We start from the raw sequence: 6,836 nt of genomic DNA on the forward strand, positions 1-6,836 counted from the left end.
ACACTTGTGTATTCTAGCCAATTTACATGTTATTTTAACTTATTTTTTTTAAATCTTCCCAACAAGCTGTAGAAGAGGTTGTGATACTTACTTATAGGCAACAGAATCCAAATAACTAGTTTAAGTAGAAAGGGATTTATTAAGTGGTAGAGATAGCTCACCAAATCATTGGGAGAGATGGAGGGAGGAAAAAACTCTGGGCTTAGTTTCCAGGATTGCAGAAATGGACCACCGTAAGATCCAATGTCAGGAACCCTCAAACTCAGGAAACTAGTAACCCTGCAAACGCCTGATGAATCTCTTTCTGTGACAAACTCAAAACTCCCCGGTTGAAAAGTCTTCTGAAAACTTAGGAAATCATCACTATCATCACTAGTCTAGAGCCACACTCCTCTGATTATGTTACTCAAATCCTAAATAAGCCCATCATGGGTGAATCACAGCCGGTGCCCTAATTGCAAGGTAATATTGCAAATGTAACTGGAGTTCAGGTTCTGTATGCTGAAAGGTGACTGGAGTGGGTATTGGAAAATATACTAGCTCTATCCACTAAGGCCCCTCCTCCATTTACTGGTCACATAGTACCAGTGAAGATCTTGTTCCGGGTACCACGGTAGAGAAATAAATTATCTCAGAGCTTAGCAGCTTCACACACCCTTTACGTTCTCTCTCTCTCTCTCTCTCTCTCTCTCTCTCTCTTTTGAGTCTTTATAAAGTTGTAATCAGATACTGGTGAGGGCTGCAATCATCCGCATACTCAAGTGGGCTGAATATCCAGGGTGGCCTAGTCACACAGCAGGCATTTTGGACCTCTCTTGCAGCCTAAAACCTGTAAGGTGGCCTGTCCCTGTGGTCTGGGCTTTTTCATGATGTAACAGTTCAGGACTCAAAGCATGAGTGTTCTGGTGTGCGAGAAAGATGCTTGATAGCTTTTTAAACATTGTCTCAGAAATCACATACTATCACTTCTGACATACTCTACTAATCTTAATGACCTACACGTGTATTCACATATATAATAGATATATATATGTCATAAAATACATATACATATGTACATGGATACATATATGTTTAATAAGACATATATATGACACATATATACATATACACATATATATACATATACATGTCATAAAATACTTATACATATACATATACATATGGATACATATATGTTTAATAAGACATATATATGACACACACACATATGTATATATATGTGTATATATATGTGATATATATACACATATCAGAGAAGAAGAAAAATAAGATAACTACAGAAGACTTGGTTGGTTTCTATAACAGTAATTTTTCATTACCCATTCCAAGTTCCTTTGACTCATCCTGAGCTCCTCACCGTGTCATTGTTCTTTATTTGAAAATGGAGAGGCAGTTATTGAATTTTAATTCTGGAAAGTTCAGGTATCTTGGTTGTCATGCCACTTGAGACATTTCCAGGCTACCAATGCACATGGCAAGACTAAGAAGTACTTAGGATGATCCATTGAGTTTGAGAAACACTACCGCCTCTCCTGCTTTTGTTGCAGCGAACTTATTAAACCTTGATTTAAAAGAGCAAGCACCAGGGCTCCCGGGTGACTCAGTTGGTTAAGAGTCCAACCCTTGATTTCGGCTCAGGTCATGATCTCACAGTTTGTGGGTTCAAGCCCCATGTCAGGTTCTGCACTGACTACGTGGAACCTGCTTGGGATTCCCTCTCTTCTCTGTCTGCCCTTCCCCTGCTCATACTCTACCTCAAAATAAATAAATCAACTTAAAAAAGATATACATAAATAAATAAATAAATAAATAAATAAATAAATAAATAAACACATAAATAAATAAATAAATAAATAAGCAAGCACCAAAGCCACAGGATAATGCCATCTTTTGGATATTGTTCTGGTGCCATGAGGTTTCCAAAATTGCCTGGTAAAAGTTTTGGTTTTCACTTTAATAATCTCATTCTTAAGTCCCTATGGAAGTTTGGCATCGTTGGGTAACAAATTATTAAAATATGATACCAAAGCTGAAGATACAGGAAGTAAACTTTTCTATGAATTATTTATTATTTCATGGATGGACCTAGAGGGTATGATGTTAAGTGAAAAATAATTCATACAAAGAAAGACAAATATTGTATGATTTAACTTATATGTAGAATCTAAAAAATAATAGAACAAACAACAAAACAGAAACAGAAACAGCCTCATAGATACAAAGAAAAATCTAGTAATTCCTGGGAAAGGGGATAGGACAAAATAGAGAAAGGAGATTAAAAGGTACAAACCCCAATTATAAAATAAATATGAGAGACACACTGTGAAGCATAAGGGATATAGTTAATACTATGTAGCAACTTCGTATGGTGACAAATGATAGCTAGATTTATCCTGGTGACCTTTTGCAATGTATGTAAGTGTGGAATCACTATATTGCACACTTGAACTAATATAATATTGTGTGTCAACTACACTTCAGTAAAATAAATTCTTAGAACTCTATAATAATTGTCTATATAATTATGTAATTATAAAAATTATATAATTTGAGAGGTGCCACTATTAAGTGCACCCCTTCGTACCATAACACATAAACTCCAGCCACAGAGAATAACACACCCTGTAACACAAACCTTCAAAGGTACCAGGTGTTTTTGTTTTTGTTTTTTGTTTTTTTGACTTTTGTTTTTCCCCACCTATTTGAGACTAGTTGAGTCTTCAGTAACTATGTTCCTTCTACCATTCTCCAAGAGCATCAGCTTCTAATGTATCAGTGAATCCTGAACAAAGCCAGTTGCCTTATTTATTTTGTGGTACAGTGAATTCCTTGATAAGAAATAAGTATGAAATAATATAGTATAGTATAGTATAATATAATATAATATAATATAATATAATATAATAATAAATGTGAAAACCTGATGGTAAGTAAAGTACTTAGTAAGTTAGTTAAAGGTGTGTTTACAACAGCTTGGTGGAAAGAGAAGGCATAATTATTTTCCAACAAGTATTTATTACAGTTAAGAAAATTACTGAACTCTCTATGAAAAATATATATCTGACATAATCATTGTGCTGCTAGATGGCTGGCTGACCCCCACAGGATATGATATCATTTTCACAGTTCTCTGCAATTTGCAGATCAGGGGCTTAGCATTGGCAGTATTAGATATGCCTTGTTGTGAGGTAGTCCATGCTATTGAGGCCACGCACAACCTCTGTCCCTGATATTATGGCCACATTTTTAAAAGTGTTTATTTACTTATTTTGAGGGAGAGAGAAAAAGAGTACATGAACAAGTGGGGGAGGGGCAGAGAGAGAAGGATAGAGAAAGAGGGAGAGAGATAATCCCAGATGGGCTCAATCCCACTCCTATGAGATCATGCCCTGAGCTGAAATCAAGAGTCAGACACTTAACTGAACTGAGCCATCCAGGCGCCCCTATGACCACATTTTATAAACTCAACAAGCAAAAGCTGGAATGGATGTGGGAAGAAGCTGATTGGCAGCCTGAAGGTAGGGAACCTTTTTAATTCAATTATTGTGAACCTCCTCTACAGAATATGTCAGGCATAAATATTCTCACTTTCTAGCCCCATTTAGTTAGGTCTACACACATTCCTCTTCTACAAGCTGCCTTGTAATCAATCCTCCATGTTTGTTCTTTCCAAATTTTCTCACCATTTGGACAAATCATTAGCTACTGCTCATGCATTACCATGTATTTGTGTTTCTAGACCAAATAGAAAACGATATGTAGATCTTGGAGTTTTTCTTCTAAGATTTCCTTTTCCCACTCTTCCCAGCTATCTTAGACCACTGTAGCATTCTTCTTTGGGTCAAAATTTTTCTCCTCACTTAACTGCCATAGGGAAATCCTAATGAGACTAAAACTGTGTGTTCAGAGTTGTGGCAAGAATCAAGACACAGGGAAATTAAAACCTGTTCAAGCTGATTCTTAAATATACCACATCCAGTTGTGAGAAAGCGCTCTGGGTAAGACTGGCTTTATAGCTGTTGCATCAAATAACACCATGTTTATGATAAAGTTCAAGACTTACAGTCATTTGTTCCATGCTTAGGTGTTCAATGTCTACCATGTTACAGTAACAAGCTAAGAATTATTTCAGGTGACTTCAAAGAGAGCCTGGCTTTTCTCCAAAACCTAAGCAACTTTGCTCTGACTTGTCTATCCAAGGCAATGACAGGCTTCATGAATCATCCTGATCAGGCAGTCATTTAAAGTACCATCATATTCAGAGGCTCCTGGGTCACTCAGTCAGTTGAGTGTCTGACTTCAGCTCAGGTCATGATCTCACAAATTGTGCATTCCAGCTTCTTATTGGGCTCTGCACTGACAGTTCAGAGCCTGGAGCCTGCTTCAGATTCTGTGCCTCTCTCTCTCTCTCTCTCTCTCTCTCTCTGCACCTCCCTGGCTTGTGCTCTCTGTCTCTCTGTCTCTTTGTCTCTCTCTCTCTCTCTCTCTCAAAAATAAATAAATAAATATTTAGTAAAAGAAACGGATTTAATCTATTTTAAAAAATAATACATAAAGGATCATCACATTCAGAGGCTAATAAAGGCTAGATGGAAACAGCCCTTGAATAGATCAAGTCTGAGACAGCTGGAGAGACTTTTTGTATTCATTCCAACTCAAAACTGGGTTTGATGGGCCACTTAGTAAATATGTCAGAGCAGTATAACTATATATACAATCATTTCCCCCCAGAATCTAGACAGGTCATTATTCCTGTTTCCTAGTGCATAAGAAAGTAATTTGTCCTTTATTCTAGAGGATATATCCTAACTTGTCTAGATCTATAGATGCCAGAAACTATCAGATGCCTGTACTGTTGTAGAATATCATTCCCATATTCTGGCGTCTGTCAACTGCTACTTCCCAATCAATAGGTGCTATCAGCAAGTAAGGTACGGTAAGATAGTTAAGGTCTCTGCAGACTAAATTATGACCAAGAAGAACACTGTTGCATAGCCTTAAGTGACCAAAGAAGATTTATTGCTGTTCCTGTTGAAGGAAAGCATAATGCTTCTTCTGTTCTTTTGATTATTGGATACAGAAGAAAACATGACATTTAACAGATCAATATCTGCATAACAGGTGCCAAGGGCCATGTTAATTTGGTGCAGTAAAATAATAAAAGTTTAAAAAATATAGATGGTCATTACCTAATTAAGTTTGCAATAATCCCTTAGTATTTTCTAAGATCCATTTCTCTTTTCTGCACAGGTCAAAAGGTAAGATAAATAGGAGTGTGACTGAGGCCATTTCTACTCCCTCTTTGATGTCTTTGATAATGATCTTACATTTTGTAAAGCCTCCAGGGATTCATTATTGCTTTTGATTTACTATTCTGGTAAGGACGGGGAGCTCCAAAAGCCTCCAATTAGCTTGCCAACCAATAGCCCTCACTCTACAAGGAAGTACTGTGGGGATTTTACAAGTGTCTGAGTATTTGTATTCTAACCACACACTCAGGAACTGGCGAAATAACCGTGGTGTGAGTTCATAAACAGAGTAAATTCTATTTGTCATCTGACCCTCATAAGCCTTCAATGAAACACTATTGCATTTTAGATCCAGGAGAACAGAATTAGTTTAGACTTAGTGTTGAATTACTCCAGAGAAGAATACATATACTTTTTTGTTTTTTTTTTTACTAGTGCAAGTTCCACCAGTAAATCCAAATAAATCTCTTAGGAGAAGACTGGGAAGTAGATATGCTGTGTATATTTAAAGTGTCTTTGTAGACTTCTTCAACCAGGTACGCGGTTTTCCCTTCATTAAAAGGACCTTATTTTTAAGAGCAATTAATGTATGAGAATTTGATGTGATACAATAAAGTTCCATCTGATGTCTCTCTTCATCTGGCATAGAGAAGTTTCTTGATTAAGTAAATCAAATACAATCCTAATGGGCTAATGCATTTTTAGAAAATATGATCTACTAGCAACTGACAAAATCTCTCTTAATGAGATGATTCTGGTTATATACCTTTTTCTCTGCTACCTGGTTTTAATAATAACTGCCTCTATGGTTAATTGATGAAAAGTGGCATATTTTTGCCTGTGCCACCATGTGAATTCTATAATTACTGTAGAACAAGGAATTCGTATCAACAGAAGCATCTTCAGCTTGTATCCTCTGCCCACAGAAGACGGACATTTATAGTACATCTCAAAGATGCTGATACTACCTTTATAAATGACGTTCATGGTGGCTTCGTAAGGAAGGTATCTTCTTAAAAATGATCTGAGGTTCTTATGTGTAACATGATGACTGTTCATGACAAGATGAGGTTCTTATGTGTAACATGATGACTGGATTTAATAAAAGTCCTATTCCTTACATTACTGAGGGCATATTAAGCTTATATGTGAAAAGGCCAATACAATTAAAGAAAAAACTGAATGATTATCACCATTCTGTGTGCTTAGCTCTGCATGCAAGAATTCTTATATTGAATACAGATGGCAAATAAGATGGCTAATGGCTGTAGGATAATGTCATTTTCCCCTCAATTAGATATTATCAGTCTCTTGTTTCCTTCATGGGGAAAATAGTTTGGATACAACTTTGTCCATAAACTGTCCTTAATGTTTATATTTCCTATATGGTCTTTAAGATCCCAATCCTCATGATTTCCAGAGCTATACTGCTAGGGAAAGACAAATAAAAACATGACTGGAGAGGATAACAAATGATCTATGACCTGTGCCCCCAACACATTTTTGACAGCTATCCTATCTGTATTTACAAATCCTTCATACTTGTAAAGGTCCAGCATGATGCTTTCTATGGCAAGAAAACTT

Source organism: Lynx rufus, unplaced genomic scaffold (genome assembly GCF_022079265.1).
Source record: "Lynx rufus isolate CCGP_SWC_20201006 ecotype Redwood Valley unplaced genomic scaffold, mLynRuf1.p SCAF_3, whole genome shotgun sequence".
NCBI classification, from domain to species: domain Eukaryota; kingdom Metazoa; phylum Chordata; class Mammalia; order Carnivora; family Felidae; genus Lynx; species Lynx rufus.